Source organism: Doryrhamphus excisus, chromosome 4 (genome assembly GCF_030265055.1).
Source record: "Doryrhamphus excisus isolate RoL2022-K1 chromosome 4, RoL_Dexc_1.0, whole genome shotgun sequence".
In the NCBI taxonomy this organism is placed as follows: Eukaryota; Metazoa; Chordata; class Actinopteri; order Syngnathiformes; family Syngnathidae; genus Doryrhamphus; species Doryrhamphus excisus.
In genome coordinates, this window is record NC_080469.1 from 4,325,686 (window position 1) to 4,347,438 (window position 21,753).

The window sequence follows — 21,753 nt, forward strand, 5'->3', positions numbered from 1 at the left end:
TACCCCGCCTCTCAGCTGGGATAGGCTCGTTTGGTAATGGTCTACTTCCTGAATATGTATTTTGGCTAGAATACCCCTTTTTTATAGGTTCACAGATTTAAAAAAAAATCAAAGTACAAGGTTGCACGGTGGTCGAGTGGTTAGCGCACAGACCTCACAGCTCGGAGACCATCGGCCATCTCCGTGTGGAGTTTGCATGTTCTCCCCGTGCATGCGTGGGTTTTCTCCGGGTACTCCGGTTTCCTCCCACATTCCAAAAACATGCTAGGTTAATGTGAGTGTGAATGGTTGTTTGTCTATATGTGCCCTGTGATTGGCTGGCAACCAGTCCAGGGTGTACCCCGCCTCTCAGCTGGGATAGGCCCGTTTGGTAATGGCCTACTTCCTGAATATGTATTTTGATTAGAATACCCCTTACTAGTTTTGATCGTACGAAACCCAGAGCTAAAGGGTAAAAAATAGGGCTAAGTGGAATTGGCCATACATATCTTCATTTTAATGGTCTATGGTTCACAACTATTCCATCCAATGGACCATCAACAGTCACTGAAGAGCTCAAGTCCTCGTCCAGTTACCATTGGTCACCGAAACACCAGCCTTAGTCCACTTCCCGAAAGTCGGTAAAAATCCATTCTTTATCCACTTCCTGTAATTCAGTGAAGTCAAGTATTTGTATATTTCCTGTGATTCAGTGAGACTACAGTCTTTGTCGAGTACCCGTGAGTCAATGAAATTCCAGTGTTGGTCAAGCACTAATATCAGACTAATATCCGGGAGTCCTGATTCCGTCAAAACGTTTGGAAGTTTTGAACGACTCGTTTATGACTGTAATAGCAACTGCTATAAAACAAACATTTACTTAAAGGGGACCTATTATGCTAATTTTTCAGCTCTTTGTATCGAGTTGTGGACTCCTATAGAGCAGCTACACACAATAACCATCACAGAAAGCTTTCTAGTTCTTCCAGAATATGCACCTATTCAGCTGTATTTCTTTGGATTTCATGCTTCCCACAAAATTAGTCTGTGGTTGGTCACACTCCCGAGTGCTCAAAGGACTTTGAGCTGTGAACTTTATAGGAGTTGATAAACGGTATAGGAGTTGATCATAAACAGCGATGTATCATTTTAAAATGTCCGCTTTTGACAGAATCCAACATTCTAACTACATTTATAGGTCAGAAAAGTGGGAAAAAGCATAATAGGTCCCCTTTAAAAATGATTGCAATATCTGTGATTTAAAAAATCATATCAGATCATGTCATAGTCTGGTTGCAGACTATTAATCAGTGATTAATCAGTGAACACTGTAACAGTTTTATTCAAAACTGGCAACAGGAATGTCAATTCATGATTTCTACTTATTTAAGAAAAAGACTAGTGTATGTGCAGATGTGGTAAAACATTCCTGATCTTTAATTACCAATTATAAAATCAACAGCAGAGGATTTTGGTTTGTGATCCAGTTCCAAAACAACGTGACTATGCATATTTGCATAACCCTGCACAATTCTTAAGTCGCTCATACCATGTGCTGCACGTGTGAAGGGGCCATTCTCGACAACAAACCATGATTTTGTCTGTTTTTTGTCTAGAGTCTATGTGAGGAAATATCATAATCTGTTTTCCTTGATGACAAGAAATAAATTTGTCCCTACAAATGACATTAGAGTGGACAAATGATGCTGTCTTTTACATACCATCATGCACAGAACCATAATGCATTCTGACATGCAAGCATAAACACAATACATGCACACTTCCCACGGCCATTCATATACACATCCTGGCTTTATATCACACATACTGTCATATAAGCTTCGGATTTTCAAACACTTGCAAGCCACAGTACACATCACTGTCACACACACAGATATCCATAATTGATGCGGCATGATATCAAGATTGCTGACAGCAAAACATCAAAGGCATTTTGAAATACCAGTCCACAACAATACAGACCTAGAATATAAGCAGGCTGCCAGGTTTTAGGAAACAGTCATCCCCCACGCTTAACAAAAAGGCAGGAATGGTGAAGTTAGAATGGCAGAGAGCTAGGAAAGAAAATAGGAACAAGAAAGGGGAGAAAAGAGAAAAATAAGTTATTTAAAATATTTTCATTGTACACAACATCAGCTATGCAGGTTCAACTGAGTATGGACTTCACTATAACTTCTTTTGCTCTGACCTTGGGTTGAACCGTAAGAGAAAATTAGAGCACAAACAGCTTAGCGAGGTCAGTCAGTCCATAATTTCACATGCACAAATAAAGAAGATAGACGAGGTCGTCCATTTGCAGCTCATTACTTGGGAAGCCTTTGTATAAGACTAAGAGTAAGAATTTCTTTCATTCTGAAGAACATTTTGATGTCAGAGGTTACTGATCTTGGAGAAGAAGGGGTGACTCACAGTCTTTGTTCATGTTCTCCCCAGTATTGTTGAGGATCAACTTCTGTTCAAGTGTATGTTCTTGAACAACAACTTGTTCTTGTATAACTTCACTGAAATACAGTCAGTACTTTGCAATAAACCATTCATTCATTCATTTTCTACCGCTTATCCTCACGAGAGGGGTGCTGGAGCCTATCCCAGCTGTCTTTGGCGAGAGGCAGTGTACACCCTGGACTGGTGGCCAGCCAATCACAGGGCACATATAGACAAACAACCATTCACACTCACATTCAGTACCTATATCTCACATTATACACTCATACACAATATACACTCACGTTCAGTACCTATACCTATTCACATTCAGTACCTATACCTATACCAGTACCTATACCTATACCAATACCTATACCAGTATCTATACCTATACCAGTACCTATACCTCACATTATACACTCATACACAATATACACTCACATACAGTACCTATACATATTCACATTCAGTACCTATACCAGTACCAGTACCTATACCAGTACCTATACCTATACCAGTACCTATACCTTACATTATACACTCATACACAATATACACTCACATACAGTACCTATACCTATTCACATTCAGTACCTATACCAGTACCAGTACCAGTACCAGTACCAGTACCAGTACCAGAACCAATACCAGTACCTATACCTATACCTATACCTATACCTATACCTATACCTATACCCATACCCATACCAGTACCCATACCAGTACCCATACCTATACCTATACCTATACCTATACCTATACCTATACCTATACCTATACATATACCTATACCTATACCTATTACTGTTCATACCTATGGACAATTTGGAGTCACCAGTTAATTCAAGACGTCTCAATGGTAAGTATGGTAAGTAGCTTTATCATTTTAGTGTTAGGTTTTCTACAGCATCGGTAACATGTAATGTGTTCTTTATGTAACACGTGTAATATGTGGGACTACCAGTGGGTAGAGCCACTGGTTGTGGTACGAAATTGCTATTGGCAACCCCGGCCTCTGTATGCGCACTCTATAATGCTACAGAGGCCAAACCGCTTTTGTTCCATGACTTACACAAAACAAACACAGTTAGAACACTGATGAATTGTTACTGCTTGCTCTTCTGACTCTTCCACATGACCAAGTAACGTTGGAAAGGCATCAGGCTTCAGCGAGTTTGTCGGCTAGTCCAGCTGCATAGTGGCCCATGTTCGCAAAACAGTCCAGTGTGAAAGGCCATTGACAGATTAAAATCTTTTTCTTTTGCTGGTAGGGAATCAGGAACTCTGATGGTGACGTCTTTAGGAATTGTAAACAAAGGTAGCTTTTCCTTAAGAATAAAAGCACCACAGGACCCACTGAAAATGGGTCAGTGACCCATCAGCTGAGAATCACTGCTCTAAATATGCTCTATAATTTAGTACTCACAATTATTAAACACATTGAATTCTTTTTTATGCATTAAGGAACAATTACATATAGTGCCATTTAGTAACTACAAATTACCATAAAAATACTGTATAAAAATACTGTATATATACAGTGGTGCCTTTGGTACCGCCACGTTTTTTTCCCCTTTCCCTTGTCCTGTCCAGCCAATGGGGCAAATTGTATTATAGATATTATTATTGATCTAGATCAGAGGTAGGGAACCTATGGCTCGGGAGCCAGGTAGGGCTCTTTTGATGACTGTATCTGGCTCTCAAGCATTTCTTACCACAATAAAAATGTATTTTTGCTAACATTTTAAAGTAAACCATCACCGAAATGACTGTTGAAAATGATATTCAAAATCAACAACTTTCTTATGCATTTTAATTCGTCCATCTATATTCTGCTGCAATACGGCCAACCATATCTATCTTTCCTGATGATATTTTCCAGGTCAAACACCAAAACTTGATTATTACTGGGTAATGCTGTAGTCTACCTCGGTCATTGAGATGTCAAAAAAACATGTAAATGTAAACTTTCCTCCTTTAGTCAAATAGCTAAAGCTGCAGAACCAAGCCTTCTGGTGAAGATGGCCAAAAGAATGAAATACGTGTACTGAATACGGTTCAAAACTATGCAGCAGCAGAAGTTGCATTAATGGCAGCAAGTATTTGATTTATTATTAGACACTGCGCTGCTCACGAAAGTGTGCTGGCCACACCCCATTGGCGTGGGGTAGTGTGCCTGGTCTACATAATTAGAGCCCATTATATCTAAAACTGTTGGTCTTACATAAAAATGCACACATTTTATTGCATTCAAAATATATATGGCTCTCACAGATACACATTTTAAAATATCTGGCCTTCATGGCTCTCTTAGCCAAAAAGGTTCCCGACCCCTGATCTAGATGCTTTTACCTATTAAACAGATTTGAACTGCCAGGAAAAAGTAAAAGATTCTGTTCTTCTATTACATAGATTTTATCTGAATTTATTGTTTATTGTTATTCAAATTTGGAGTAGCTGCACCGGGTAGGAGGGGATAGGGAAGAAGAGAAAACAAGACAGAGGAGGGGTGTGCGGGGACAAGAGGGGGGGCAATACAGAGTGAGACAGCAACAACAACAATTGTGATAACAATAACAAAACAACAGAAAAGACTCCATCAGGACCACCTCGGCCATAAAGTACATAATAGAAATAACCAAACAATATCAACAGCCACAGTGATAATACTGCATTGAGACAGTTACATGTATTAGTGGTAAAAATATTAACCATAATAATGATAAGATGGACAATAACTGTTAGTCGTCTTACTGTCATCTGACTGAAAATTTCGTCCAAACTTCAAGTGGAAAAAATGTACCAAAGTACAAGTCCAAGGACATGCGTATCATTTGTGGACAGTTTGTGCGTCGCGGCAGTAACTAATCAAAGGGAAGACAGAAAATAATTAATCATTTCCACTACAAAGGGAAGTGGTTCAGATGAAACCGGTCTCAAGGCATAAACATCTTTAATTAATATGCAGTGTCATGGAGTTGTGGCACCTCACCACAAACCTCACTTGTCCCGAGGAATAAATCACCTCTGTGAAATATTCTGAAATATTCACACACAGACAGCTACGGTTATAAATAGGAAATTGGCAGATGATGCAGTTGTCGCTTCCAGGGAAATTTAGCATTACGTTATTGACATCTTATTCGACAAGATCATAAATCTTGACCCTACATCATCACTGAGATGCACAGTAAACCTGCAGATATTTAACCGAGTTACTACAGCTTTTGTTTGGGGACTGCTCGGACCACCAATGGTCCACGATCATCAACTGGGTTTCCAAAGGCTGGGCAACCGCGTCATGGAGAGGCTAAAGTTAAAGCTAAATGGCTAATTTGTCTCGGGGCAAAAGTGACAACAAGAGCGACGATGAAAAAGATGAAATAATTATGAGGCTGTTCCACTGTGATGCCGAAAAAGACGACTTTAGCGGATTCAGTTCCCAGGAGGAGGAAGAGGACGGAGATTAGTGACTTCTCTGCTAGGCTAACTAGCCAAATTATACACACTGTTCAACACTGTTTAGAAAAATAATAATAATTATTTCTTATGTTCTTATCTCATTAGGTTCTGGAACGTTAGCTTTATCGGGCCCAAAATATTCCATTAAAAAGTATGCGGATAAATACAAGTCCTGACCGCTCTGGAATCGAACCTTTTCCAAAACAACAGTCTGTACACTCTATGTAGATGGAGGTTTATATGGTGGTATGTTTATCAGCTAAAAGCAGCATCCTTCTACCAAGGATCTCCAAGGCCTCTAACATGTAATGATGTACTCGTTCCTGATCCTATCCATCCTGGTCACTCCCAATGTGAACCTCAGCATCCTCATCTCTGCTCCCTCCAGTTCTGCTTCCTGTCTTTTCCTCAGTGGGACTGTCTCTACGGCAAATAACATGGCTGGTCTCGCCACAATTTTGTATACCTTTAGTTTAGAGTTTAGCCGAAACTCGCTTGTCAATCACACATCACGCCTGACATTTTTCTCCACCCGTTCCATCCTGTCTGCACACATGCTTCTTCACGTCCATTTCACAATCTCAATTGTTCTGAACTGTTGACCCCAGTTACTTAAAATTCTCCACTTTCTGTATCTCTTCTCCCTGTAACCTCACTCTTCCACTTGGGTCCCTCTCATCCACACATACGTATACACCATAATCTCCCCATGCTTTTAGTGACTGCCTGTGACTGCATTTTAGTAACTGGTCCGCATAGACTGACTCAAAGTGCACGACAGTTCATTTGTAAGCAGATGCTGGTTGAAAGTGCAGAATTTATTTATTTATTTATTTATTTCCTTTTCCTAAAAATGTCCCATATTAGGCTAGAAATTCGTTCAATTTGATAAACTACTTTACTAATATTCATCTGTTGATAGCTGTGAAAAATGATGTAAATTCAATGTACATCTTAAAGCATATTATATCGTAACACACTCAGTAATGTCTCCCTGGAAATTAACTGATAATCCAATAAGTCAGAGTGATTGAAATGATACATGACACGTTGAACAAATTGAATGAATGAATAGTATGGATTGTCACTTGCGTTATCATCTTAAAGAATTTGGTGGGGGGTAGATTTTGGGTTCAATTTATGTGATGCAACACTTTGTAACATATTTTGGAAAGGTGCAATCTTTGATCAAAAAGTGATTGTCATTTCTGTCCTGATGTAATATTATAATAATACTGTGCACTTTGAAGAGCCTTTCGTCATTATATTTCGTCAAATATAGTCATTACATACTGTGTGCATATTTTCCAATTAAAGGGCACAATATTATATTGCAGAGTGTTTTTTTATGTATGCATTTGGAAAAATATTTTATGCTATGTCCTCACTCATAAAAACATTATAGTTTTTTTTTTTTTACTTCTTCTGGCTCTCAAAGAAGGCAGTGGCATCTTTCCCTTATCTTCCCTGCTTTGATTCTATGTGCCGTTTAAGTCCTGTCTCATACTTTTAAGAGCCTCTCTCTTTAACGCTCTTTAAATCGAAATCATGGAATTCATCGACTGGTCTTTCTACGCAATTGACAAGATCTTATCGATGAAAAGCTCGGGTTCAGAGGAACCTGTCTCTCATTGAACATTGAAGATGTCAACCTATTCGTAACCATGATTACAGGTCTGGTGCTGTTTAAGTATATCGCAAAATTGGTAAGATGGAAGCAGTGGTTCAGAGACCAGAATGGACAAACAGAGTAGTCAGTCGAGTCTATTGGAATGTGGCTACTCGCACGAACCCAAATTAACTATTTCATCTGTATTTCGGTCACGGCTAACCAAGGTTGTGTTATGACAACAACTTCTGCCAAAGATTCTGACCATCCAATATTTCTCCATGGCAACTGTTGTGTTATTGCAAGGACACGCTGCCCATTAAGGCCCCAAGACTGGGCACCTTTCGTGGGGAATTTTTTTCACCCATGCATCTAAAGCAGGGGTCTCAAACTCAATTTACACTGAGAGATGCTTAGAGGCACTTTAGCTTGTTTCACTGAAGTAGTAAATAAAAAAATCAAACAGGTTCTGTTTTTTTTTTATTTTTTTTATTGTAGTATCAAATAAATCCTAGGTAATTGTATCGAGTACTGAAGTTAACGCAATTCATTTGTAATTGTGCTATGTGAGTGTCTGTCAAGACGGTCTTCTATGAAAAGCTATTAAGACTGAAAATGCACTGAGCTCATCGATTGAATCTGAAGGTGTAATAATATCTAACAGCGTGTAGATATTGGATTCATTCATGAGCATCTCTCAACACAGACATTTTATGCATGTATACAACACTGCAAAGGGCGGCATCGTTTGCAGATTACATGCAATTTGCAGAAAGAGTTATTTGACAGTCTATTTTAGTTGCACCAGCATGGTGAGTTTACTCATGAAAATATTGTAATGAGAACTAAAAACATTCATATTTTGCATATTCTAATTGTGTGAAATATTCAAATGAGACCAGATTTTCTGGAGGGTAAAACAAACGTGTTGAAATAACAATCAACAAGGTACCTAACAAGCAAAGTGAAGTCAAACTCCCTGGAGGAGAGATAACAGGGAGAGGCAAGTGTTGGATGTTTAAACCAAAAACACTGTCAGGAAATATAATTTCTGCAATGATGAGCTGAACAAAGTGATTAAAGGAGGCTGGAGGTATGAAGAGAGAGGCGGTGTGGTACCTTTGATGTTGGCGAGTGCCGTCACGCCACAAGTAGAACAAGGAAGACGAGGCTCGGGTAGATTGGACTCGATTGTCGCGTCTCTCAGGGGAGATCTGTGACTGAAATAAAATGACATTGAATGTAAGTATGAAGCCAGTCTGCTGACTTTGCACGTTTAATAAACAGTTCTTAAGCAATGGCAATACTTGCTGCAGGCCATTCATAGTACACTCAAAAATCGAATAACCTGGAATAGAATATCCATAACAATTGTTTTTCCACAGCTGAACCTTGCACATTTTAGTACATGATGGTCTTGGAAATCGAACAAACAAGGCTGGTCTAATAATAAACAGTGGCATGGTCGTGGCCACACCTGGCCACCACTGCATCAGCACGCTGTAATGGTACACACAACAAATGTCATTCATTCATTTTCTACCGCTTATCCTCACGAGGGTCACCGGGGGTGCTGGAGTCTATCCCAGCTGTCTTCGGGTGAGAGGCGGGGTACACCCTGGACTGGTGGCCAGCCAATCACAGGGCACATATAGACAAACAACCATTCACACTCACATTCATACCTATGGACAATTTGGAGTCGCTAATTAACCTAGCATGTTTTTGGAATGTGGGAGGAAACCGGAGTACTCGAAGAAAACCCGCACATGCACGAGGGAGAAAACCCGCGCATGCACGGGGGAGAAAACTCGCGCATGCACGGGGAGAAAACCGGCGCATGCACGGGGAGAAAACCGGCGCATGCACGGGGAAAAAAACCCGTGCATGCACGGGGAGAAAAACCCGCGCATGCACCGGGAGAAAACCCGCGCATGCACGGGGAGAAAACCTGCGCATGCAAACTCCACACAGAGATGGCCGAGGGTGGCATTGAACTCGGGTCTCCTAGCTGTGAGGTCTGCGCGCTAACCACTCGACCACCGTGCAGCCCGACAAATCTCATGTATAACGTATTTCATTGTCAAAATAACACATCAGATTTTAATTAACCTTAATTAACAGATAGATCCATCCATCCATTTTCTATGTCGCTTATCCTCACTAGGGTCGCGGGTATGCTGGAGCCTATCCCAGCTGACTTTGGTCACCAGCCAATCGCAGGGCACATGTAGACAAACAATCATTCACACTCACATTTATTCATGTAAACAAACCAGCATTTTTCCATTGGAAAATACTGAATTCTCCAAGGAAACCCAAATAGTATGTTAATTCAATAACGTACAAGTATGTATACAATGTGTATTTCTTCATTTCATAACAGTAATTTTGAACATATGTCATTTCAAGAAATGCTATTTACCCATCACAGAGTGAATAATGCTTGTTATTGTATAAACCATAAATGATTCTTAACAATGAGGCAACACTTCTATTGCAGCCTCACCTTTGTGTTCCCACAGCGGTGGCTCAAAAAATAAACACATCACAGGCACTGCGAGAGAGAAAAGGACCGATGACAATGCATAACAAAATGACAACACAGAATTGGTTTTGATGCTTCGTGCCATGGGATGAATTATTCCGCCGCACACGGCAGCCTTCCACTGTCTTAGCTTTGATGACTGTAAACAAAAACAGCTGGCAACCAACAAAGCAAAATCAACTGCATCTTCAATGCGATCGCATTGTTGTTTGCATTCAGGCCATCTCACCATGACAATGTTTTTTTTTTTTCAACGTATTCGATACAAAATAAGCAAACACATACATTCACACAGTGAGTTGAGCTCTGTTCAAATATCGAAGAAGAAAATGTGCATCATCTGCAAAGAATATCAAATGTGCAGGAGGTTGTGATGCAATATCAGTATTTGCATCTGCAACTGAGGAGCTATATCTCAGAACGTGTTGGCACAGTATTTCTGAAGAGTGTTTTTCTAGAATATTTTTGTTTTGTTTTTTTTTGTGTTACGGCAGAAAATGCCAAGGAAAATGATGTTAGCGGTTTTAACGACGATCACGCAGGGACACGTTTCCGAGGATAATGGTATTTTTGTAAGTTTGGCTCTTGGGTAGGAAGCTAATTAATTGTCTTCTGTGTCAAAAGTTTCATAAAGCATGGCCAACATAAGAAATCATTTATTTACTAGAGCTGTAATGTTGCTTATAGGTCAGATTTCAAATGTTTTAGTGGGCAAGGTTTATGAAATATTCTGACAGGGTTGGGAGAAGCCGTTGCATAACATGACTGAGAATAGTTAGCAAACAAAATAATTTGTGGTGTCGGTTTGGATATGTGGCTGCACAGTGAAGAGTGGTTAGTCCGGTTTCCTCCCACATTCCAAAAACATGCTAGGTTAATTGGCGACTCCAAATTGTCCATAGGTATGAATGTGAGTGTGAATGGTTGTTTGTCTATATGTGCCCTGTGATTGGCCGGCGACCAGTCCAGGGTGTATCCTGCGTCTCACCTGAAGACAGCTGGGATAGGCTCCAGCATGCCCACAACCCTCGTGAGGATAAGCGGTATAGAAAATGGATGGATCTATGGGTTTAGATATGTAGTTCATGTAGTAGTTCATGTTCTTGTGTGGGTTCTGTCTGACTACTGTAGACTCCTCTCACAATCCAAAGCAAGTTATGCTCACAGACATTCATTCATTCATTTTTTGCCGCTTATCCTCACGAGGGTCGCGGGGGGTGCTGGAGCCTATCCCAGCTGTCTTCCGGCGAGAGGCGGGGTACACCCTGGACTGGTGTCCAGCCAATCACAGGGCACATATAGACAAACAACCATTCACACTCACAATTTGGAGTCACCAATTAACCTAGCATGTTTTTGGAATGTGGGAGGAAACCGGAGTACCCGGAGAAAAACCACACATACACGGGAAGAACATGCAAACTCCACACAGCGATGGCAGAGGGTGGAATTGAACCCGGGTCTCCTAGCTGTGAGGTCTGCATGCTAACCACTCAACCATCGTGCAGCCCACATTTTGGTGACAATTTTTGACAAAAACAAAAATATGAAACCCTTCTTCAGTGGTCATGAGCCATGATGTGGTCCAATCATTTGTTCAATACACAGAATACAATCCAATGTAGATTCTAGATGTATGGAATGACAACATCTGTTTGCGGGCGCTAATGATGATGGTCTGTAATGTTCTTTGGGAAGAAACAATTAGCTCCTGCTCTCTCCAGACTCAGGCTGCACACACAAAGAAATGCATTTGCAAGAGGATTTTTTTTTCCCTCTTGTTGTGCTTTCTGCTGAAGAATTACCTGGCAATCTAGAGCTGTCTGGGGCTTTGGAGGGAACGAGGAGTGCACTGAACTGCCTGAAATAATTGCGTGAAATTCTGTTTTATGACAGTATTGCATTGAAGTGTTACATATGAGAGGGAAAGCCATTCTATGAAGTGAGTTAGAGTATAGTATAGAAATGAGACATAGCTATATCCTGCATAAAATGTATAAAACACAAAAGAAGCCCGAAAAGGGTGACGAGCTCATACAATCATTTTCTTCATGACACAAACCTCTCAGATGACGAATTTTCTTGACCGTGGAGATTCTGACTATCCTGCAATCTGCCCTCCTTTCCTGCATCCAGCAACCGAGATAACCCTTTCATGATTAATCTTTGAGTTAGTTACCCTGGAGCATTTGCCAAACAGTGGGAGTTAAAGGGGAACAAGTCATGACAGAATATGTACAATTGTCTGCTTGGCATGTCATGCGTCCCACTCTGATATATCATATTTATTGGGTGTGTATGTTTCAAAAACTTTTTGTTAAACCCGGTTTTAAATGATTGGCAATGTAAAACATAAACAATGTTAATGTTATTTAAATTTGTACATTTATCCACGAGATGCTGCTGCTTTTCCCCATTCAAAGCTTGCAGCAAAATGATCCCTTTAATCGGGGCCCTATTTTGTGCAAGGGGCGCATTCTCTGCAAATGCGCAAAGCATGCACATCACGGTCATGAGGCAAATGAAAAAATGTATTGACAGAGAATTAAATATTTACACACTCAACTGTCAGTCCTTGGTACTGTAATGGTACAGCTGCTACACAGGTTTATGTGGATGCTACCATTCACCTGATAATGCTTCGGTTGAGAATACAGTGTATTGCTACTCCCGGCTTGTTTTCATTTGAGCTGTCTGTGAGCGTGCTGCACGGTGGACGAGTGGTTAGCACGCAGACCTCACAGCTAGGAGACCCGAGTTCAATCCCATGATTTTTTTAGCATGATTTTGGAATGTGGGAGGAAACCGGAGTACCCGGAGAAAACCCACGCATGCACGGGGAGAACATGCAAACTCCACACAGAGATGGCAGAGGGTGGAATTGAACCCTGGTCTCCTAGCTGTGAGGTCTGCGCACTAACCACTCGTCCACCATGCAGCCCTCCATGAGAAGCCATTAGTGACTATTCCTCATTTTTGCTATAATACTAGGGATGTTCCAATTAATTGGAATTGGTCGACTAAGACAGGTTGTTGGCATAAACAGTTTCAACTTAAACTACAGATTCTGTAGTTCATCCAGGAATGGCAACATCTGTCTATCTGGTTTAGTCTCTTCCATTTCCTTCCGTCTAAAAATCTTGTCTCTGCCTATCAGCAGGCACTGAATCACAGTTTGGTGCAGAGGTGTGAATAAAGTCACTGGCACTGTGTGAAATCTGTTAGCACCTGAACCTTCTCAGTTTGAGTCCACTTGTCTCACCTTGGTTGCAGTCACAATTCTATCTGGGACAAAATGTCAGAACAAGATGTGCCCGGAGTGGACAGCACACAACTATAACTCCATTATCGATGGTTTTGTGGGCTTGTCGTCTCTTATGGATTTTTGTGACCCTGATGGCAATGAGAGGTAGTAGCAAGCAATTACAACTTTGATGGAGAGTAGTGCTGCTAGCAGCTGTAGGGATGTTTTTTTATTATCAGCTACCAATCTGCAAAATCAACCGTCAGACAATCTCAATGCACATATACTGTCATGATGTGTTCTGGGATCCATGTAAGTGTGCTGGTTAAAAGATGATGAACATTGAATATGTCACATGGCAGTTACCGCCTTGTTTCCCAGCATGCCTTGGATAACTATGCATAAAGTTATGTGTTTGTTTAGTGTGTTACGTATAACAACTGAGCAGACCATCGTCAACCCTGACGGAAGGACTTTGTGTGAAATTGTTTTCGGACTGCAGCAATATTTTCTTTTAAAATTGACGCTAGATGTTTCAAACGTACCGCACTTCATTGGTTTGAGTTTCGACCAGGGGTCTCAAACTCAATTTACCTGGGAGCCACTGGAGCTAAGGTCTGGGCAAGGCTGGGCCGCATCAAGTTTTCCAAAAAAAAAAAAAAAAAAACGCATTTATTAAAAACAGAAAAATATACAAACTTTTTCAGTGCTTTGGTTCCGATTTTCTACAATAAAAGCTCTGATAAAACATTCCACTGTTCTCAAATATCTTAATTTTTATTTTTCTGCACAAAATAAGATGAAAAATAAATAAACAAATCAAGAATAAAGAAAATCAATCAATCAGTAATAAATAAATAAATATAATAATAATAAAACGGCAAATAATAAAAACTTAAGAAACCACATATAGTTGGTGGGTAGACAAATTATTTTTTTCAGATTAAAATGAACAAAGCATTATTAGAGCCCTGTAGACATGACAAAACACGACTATAGTCACATTTATACTCTTTTTATTTACAACATATTGCACAACCGCAGGGTCTTGAGACACATGCTAACCCTCAAACTAGAGAGCTAGCGACCTAAATGGTAGCCTTCAAGTTATTTCCTTTAAACTTAGATAGCCAAAAACTTACCACTTCCACACGGATAGGGAGGATAACTATTAACAGTTATTTAACCTTTAACATGAACATTAATCAAACGTAGTAATTTTTTCTGGGTACATGATACCATACAGCATCCATATCAAACTTGCGCAGGCCGCACAACATTAAACTTTCATATCAAGGCAGGGGCCTCAAACTAGTGTCCTGCGGGCCACATTTGGCCCGCGGGTCGTGTGTTTGGGACCGATGGTTTAACACAAGAATACAACATTCTAACTACATTTATGCGTCAGAAAAGTGGAAAAAAAAGCAAAACAGGTCCCCATTAACGTGGAAAGTGTGCAACAATAACTATCAGCGCTAAGTGTATGGCGGGCAACTAGCTTAATAACATTGTCCGGTACTCCGCTATTCAGTCATATCTCAATGAAAATAATAATGTTGCAGTCCAAATCTATACAATACAAGTTTCACTTAAAAAAAAAGTTTTTTAACATTTTGTTTCTACGATAACAGCATAATCAAGAAGGAAAACATTGCAAGCAGCAGCAAGAATTAAAAATATATGTAAAAAAAAAACAAGTGATTAATTGTTAACTATGTAATTATAATTGCATTTAACTGGTGAAAGCACAAACAACACGACAAATCTACTGGAGCAAAGACAATCTTGAAAGTGAACGGAGCTTTCAGCATGAAGGTCACCAGTGAAGCATCAACGGTAACAGCCGTACCTCCTGCTATGACATTAGCCTTGGTAATTACTTTCCGCACCAAAAGAGGAAATACTTCTGATTGGAGAAAACAAGCAGAAATAACACGCACCCAAATCTGCATCTAAAACAGCTCCGGGCTGAGGATTAGCATCCAGTCAAAGCCTCCAACATGAACTAAAATAACCTCACTTTCCACTGGGAAAACAACAGCCACATGTACTTTGCCATTGCCACCATTCTGTTGAAATAAAGCTTCTATTTTTAGAAACAAGAAGCCCGATTTCCTGAACTGGACTTTGAGAGGCGTGAGAGGACCGATGGAGACTATGAAAACATACCACGGTTGTTTCTACACTGTCTGACAAAAGGGCTTTGTCTCGTTTTTTTTCATTTTTACTGCACAGCTACCTTTATAATGACTCTGAAATGTACACAAATGGTGCCTATGTTCAACTGAACAAATTAAGATAAATGTCATTTTTGCATTGTTCATTCATTCATTCATTTTCTAGCCAATCACAGAGCACATATAGACCAACAACCATTCACACTCACATTCATACCTATGGACAATTTGGAGTCACCAATTAACCTAGCATGTTTTTGGAATGTGGGAGGAAACCGGAGTACACGGAGAAAACTGCAAACTCCACACAGAGATGGCCAAGGGTGGAATTGAACCCTGGTCTTCTAGCTGTGAGGTCTGCGTGCTAACCACTTGTCCACCGTGCAGCCCTCATTTCTGCATTGTTTTATTTTTAATTAGGCAGCCTTTCGTACAAAATAAATTTGGGAAGAAATAATGTTGAGTATTACTTTCACATAGTTACGACTAGGGATCACCCATCTAAAAGATCTGTATCTGTACTCCAAGTGGGCGGGGCATAAACCAGAGGTTGAGTGGTTTCTGTACATTATTTTAAGTCTGATATTAGCATGGATTGATCAGAAGTTCCATTCATTCATTCATTAATTTTGTACCACTTATCCTCACGAGGGTCGCAGGGGTGCTGGAGCCTATCCCAGCTGTCTTCGAGCGAGAGGCGGGGTACACCCTGGACTGGTCGCCAGCCAATCACAGGGCACATATAGACAAACAACCATTCACACTCACATTCATACCTATGGATAATTTGGAGTCGCCAATTAACCTAGCATGTTTTTGGAATGTGGGAGGAAACCGGAGTACCCGGAGAAAACCCACGCATGCACGGGGAGAACATGCAAACTCCACACAGAGATGCTTGAGGGTGGAATTGAACTGGGGCTCTTACGGTGAGGCCCGTGTGCTAACCACTCGACCACCGTGCAGCCCATCAGAAGTTCCAATACATGCAATTATGGCAAATAGTGAAACATCTTGAAGCAAAGTACTTGAAGCAAAGTTTTCCAAGCAACTTCATCTCACCAGCCAATGAGAGCTAGCAACAACACATCACTTATGAAGCAAGTTTAATATTGCAACGTGCATACCGTAACATATTGAGAATTATGTGATATTTGTTTATTGTTTGTGAAGACCTGCCAATGTAGTTGAAAGCTTGTCTATCATCAGCTGAAGAACACTACTTTGTAAAAGTACACAAAAGCTACTTCTATATCTAATCTAGTTTGAGATTTACAAATATACAAACGCAAAGAGTAGTTGACGCTGCAAGAGCGAGTACACTTGTGATGCACCCTCCATGTATTCTAAATTTGTGGTTCCACAATTCATACTTAAAAAAGTATAAAAAAAAGTATAAAAGTATACTGACTGATCACATAGTTTGTAGTTTGGAAATTAAGTGACATAAATTCTTGACTATAGTGGGCGCTAATATCACATTATGAAACAATCAGTTTTGGATCTGACAAATATTCAGTAAGTTTAATCAAGTGAAAAATTACTACAGCTTCTTCTTAGCCTCTTGGACCGCGGAAGCTGTTGAACTCAGATGAAAAAAAAGTGTCTTACATCTGATGATGGGAACTCCAAGTGCAGGTAGGATTGCAAGGTTTATATTGTTATATTACGTTCATTTCACGGCCAGTCTTGAAAAGTTTCAGGTGCAAAATTGTAATTACTTAACGAACACGATAAAATACCTCTCTCCTCGGTTTTATGTGGACTGTGTCTCGGTTTAGTTAGTCTTGCGTTCTGTGTCACTTAAATAATAACAATAATAATAATTTAAAAAAAGTAATAATAAAAAAATGAAAAAATAAAAAAAATAAAATTTTTTAATTTTTAAATTTTTTAATTTTTAAATTTTTAAATTAAAAATATCACATTATGAAACAATCAGTTTTGGATCTGACAAATATTCAGTAAGTTTAATCAAGTGAAGAATTACTACAGCTTCTTCTTAGCCTCTTGGACCGCGGAAGCTGTTGAACTCAGATGAAAAAAAAAAAGTGTCTTACATCTGATGATGGGAACTCCAAGTGCAGGTAGGATTGCAAGGTTTATATTGTCTCTGTGTAAATATCCCAATATTGCAACATGGAAATATGTTTCTTATACACAATTTATTTACAAAGAAATATTTTAACCACTATACACAAAAATAAACATAAACATACGACCCTGGGTCATAACAATACTAAAAAAAACTAATAAGTCTGACAGATCATCGAATATAGCAACTTCTTGGGAATGTTCAACCAATATTGGAGAACGTCAACATCTCAACTTGTGCTATTGTCAGTCACTATGTGCACTCTTCCTGACCGGGATAACTTTATAGAGGTGAAATGTGATAGCAGAAGAGAAGGAAAGGAGACTGCTTCCTCATTTATATTACATCGATATTCTTTGAGACTCTGCCATCCCTGGCGGTGGCGGCAAAAAGGGAAAGGCGAGGAAAGAGATCAGGGCTGATGGAAGGGTAACACACACTGTCTCTGAGCAGTCACTCGCCAAGACAGAGCACCTCAATCCATCACCTCTTCACTGAAGTCCTGCCTTCGCGGATGCTTTAAAAAAAACCCAAATCCTGGCATCTACTTCGCTTTGACATCGTCATCGGTATGACCTAGATTCAGCTGTACCTGAACGTTCCAGCTGCCAATCAAAAGGTGAGAACATTTTGACTTATTTTTCTAAATGATAAAGATGATGAATGATTTCTGAGCACTCGTTCATTTTACGGCGAGTCTTGAAAAGTTTCCGGTGCAAAAGTGTAATCACTTATCACTTAAAATACCTCTCTCCTCGGTTTTATGTGGACTGTGTCTCGGTTTAGTTCGTCTTGAGTTCTGGGTCACTTAAATAATAATAATCATAATTAATTAAATTTAAAAATTTAAAAATTTAAAAATTTTTAAATTTTAAAATTTTAAAATTTTAAAATTTTAAAATTTTAAAATTTTTAAATTTAAAAATTTTTAAATTTTAAAATGTATTTTGCAATGAAGTGACTTTAAAAAATTTTAAATTTTTAAATTTTTAAATTTTTAAATTTTTAAATTTTTAAATTTTTAAATTTTTAAATTTTTAAATTTTTAAATTTTTAAATTTTTAAATTTTATTTCAATACTGTACATATTACTGTTATTATATCTTGTCACTCATAGTTCATACTATTCATAATCTGTATAATCTGCAATAGCCATACTATAGTCATTTATATCCCTGTATATATCCACACTGTATCATAGTCACTTCATTGCACTACTTCATTGCACTACTGTACATATTACTGTTATTATATTTTGTCACATTCATACTGTTTATAATCTGTATAATCTACAATAGCCATACTATAGTCATTTATATCCCTGTACTTATCCACACTGCATCATAGTCATAGCCTGTTATAGTTTGTACCTATATCTGTCCATTTACAGCTCTATACTATTTCTTCATTTATTTACTAATAAGGTATTTATAAATTTGCACTTCTGATTGGATGCCAACTGCATTTTGTTGCCCTGTACCAGTGACATGAGCAATAACAATAAAGTTGAATCTAATCTAATTTTACTTGCATGTCTATCATTAAAAAAATTCCAATGACTGACTCCATATTCATGGAGAACCGTTTCCATGGGGATGGAATATGTAACTGCCCAACATTAGCAGTTTAGCAGTCTACTGTACTAAACCGTTAATTGGAAGACAGTGTATACAAGTCAGGGTGCACTAGAGACTGTTTGCCAGTCAATCACAAACATTCACACACAAACACACACACTCTTATGGGCAATTCACAACTTCCGGTTAAAATAACATGATCCATGTTCTTGGACTGTTAGAGGAAATGAGTGTGAACCCACACAAGCGGGGGGAACACATAGTTTTCCTGGTAGACAACCATTTGTTGCCGCTGCTATTGTATGTTGAATGAGTGTAATGGATAAAAACCCATTTTTGTAAAAAATAAAAAAAAAAAAAAAAAATAACTTCAAGCATTTACAAGCAGTCTTGCACCAAACAAGTGATCATTAATTCTAAAAAAAATCCAGATAAAAGATAAAGAGATGTCAGTAGAAGTAGACAGAGACAGAAAAGTCTCTCACACTGACATTGACGGCGAACGCCTGAATTCTTGCTGAAGAAACTCCTCACGAATTTTACAGCTGCCAACTATGAACAAATTGACGGGGTAAAAACACTGTCAGAAAAAAAAGTGTTTCTGTCAGGGAACAGGAGGGATCAAAACATCAAAACGGCAAAGAAATAATCAAATAAATGGATTTCAACCATGTGAGAGAAAGACAGCATATTTCTGACACTGTCCTGTCTCAAGACTCAAAGAAAATACATCCTTTGAGCAGAAAACTGAGCTGCTGTCTATCGACGGCGCTTAGCCGTGGTTAACACAACCTAGCGCAACTTTACCAAAAAAAAAAAAAAAAAATCTCTATAAGGTCATAACACTTGAGGAAGTATTCCGGATTTATTTGAGAAAATTCCCTAAAATTGGGGCAAATTCTGAAATAATCTCTGCATCATTAAATACTAGTTCAGTTTTTACAAGTTTTTTTTTTTCAAATAGAAGACATTATAAAGTTGTTTTTAAATTTTGGGGAAATTATGTTGAGAAAAATTGTTTGTAATATTATCCCATAGAATTATGGTAATGAGGTCAAAATATTCAGAGAATAAAGAAGAAAGTTATTATTATTATTATTATTGTTATCATACAAAAACAGCAGAAATGAGAAAAACTGTTGTAATTGTATAACAATAAGAAAAGGCTTATTGTAATGAGCGTCACACTTTTATGAGAGTAAACAAAATATCAAAATATGAAATTTTAGTAGCAAAGAGTATAAATACATAATAAGAAAAAACTGAGATGCGTTTTTTTTCTTGAAATATAAATAAGTTTTAACATGAAAATACACTTTGCTTCTTTCATATGTGAACCATAATTATACAATATTGGCCAAACTTTCTCCATTAATATATTAATATTAGATCAATATTAAAGTGTATTATTGTATTAAATTCAGAGCATCATTACTTGTATTTCCTTTGTTTCAAATATGATACATTCAGTAATGGGAGAGTTTATTACCAAAATAACAATTGTAGTGCATTCTAGATATTATTATTATTATTATTATTATTATTATTATTATTATTATTATTATTATTATTATTATTATTATTATTATTATTATTATTATTATTATTATTATTATTATTATTATTATTATTATTATATTATTATAGGGATATTATTATTATTATTATTATTATTATTATTATTATTATTATTACTATTATTATACAAAAACAGCAGAAATGAAAATAACTGTTGTAATTGTATGACAATAAGAAAAGGCTTATTGTAATGAGCGTGTGAACATATTCACACACTTTTATGAGAATAAACAAAATGTCAAAATGTGAATTTTTTGTAGCAAAGAGTATAAATACATAATAAGACAAAACTTTTCTTGAAATATAAATAAGTTTTAACATGAAAATACACTTTGCTTCTTTCATATGTGAACCTTAATTATACAATCTTGGCCAAACTTTTTCCATTAATATATTAATATTATGTCAATATTAAAGTGTAGTATTGTATTACATTCAGAGCATCATTTATTTTATTTCATTTGTGTCAAATATGATACATTCAGTAATGGGAGAGCTTATTACCAAAATAACAATTGCAGCATATTCTACATTTTCCATATGATTATTAAAAGGAGCGTGCTAGTGTACCTGCAGGAGTATTAAGGGAAGGCGGAGGAGCAAACGAGCCAAGAAATATGTGGCGTTGATGGAACACGTTCATGTCCACCCTCATCCATAAACAAGACTGACCTGCCACTCATTAGTGGATGATCTATTTTGACCACAATGCACAGCATTGGCAGACATCCCAGAAATACCCATGAGAAAACACTCTAACCAAGGTTCAATCACTCAAAACTGACAAGCTCTTCCGGAGGCTATTTTCCCCACATTGAGATTAGCAAAGCAATTTTTCAATGCTGTGTTTTACAAGAAAGCCAATTACACACATGATCTACGGAACCAGATTAGCAAATAAGATATTTGTGTCGCAAATGTGGGAAACTTGTGGAGCAGAGATAACATTTTTCCGACTCCAGCATCTTTTCAATCACGCTAAGTGATTAAAAGCTTGATAGATGCACGTGCATAGTAGAACCAATGCAAAAATATT

At 38.1% G+C, this 21,753-nt stretch overlaps 1 protein-coding gene across 11 annotated transcripts in view; it reads right to left on the minus strand.

Annotated features, from left to right (window-relative positions):
• arvcfb (ARVCF delta catenin family member b) overlaps positions 1-21,753 on the minus strand; it is a 221,456-nt gene that overhangs the window by 138,496 nt on the left and 61,207 nt on the right. For 7 of the 11 annotated variants that reach the window (XM_058070297.1, XM_058070294.1, XM_058070299.1 and 4 more), the window contains exons 3-4: positions 8,618-8,718; positions 1,963-2,054 (exon numbers count right to left, since the gene is read on the minus strand). The gene's annotated coding sequence lies outside the window, so the exon portion shown is untranslated. Of the gene's footprint in view, positions 1-1,962; positions 2,055-8,617; positions 8,719-10,007; positions 10,214-21,753 lie in introns of those variants that run through there. The other 4 variants (XM_058070295.1, XM_058070304.1, XM_058070296.1 and 1 more) reach the window with 3 other exon arrangements.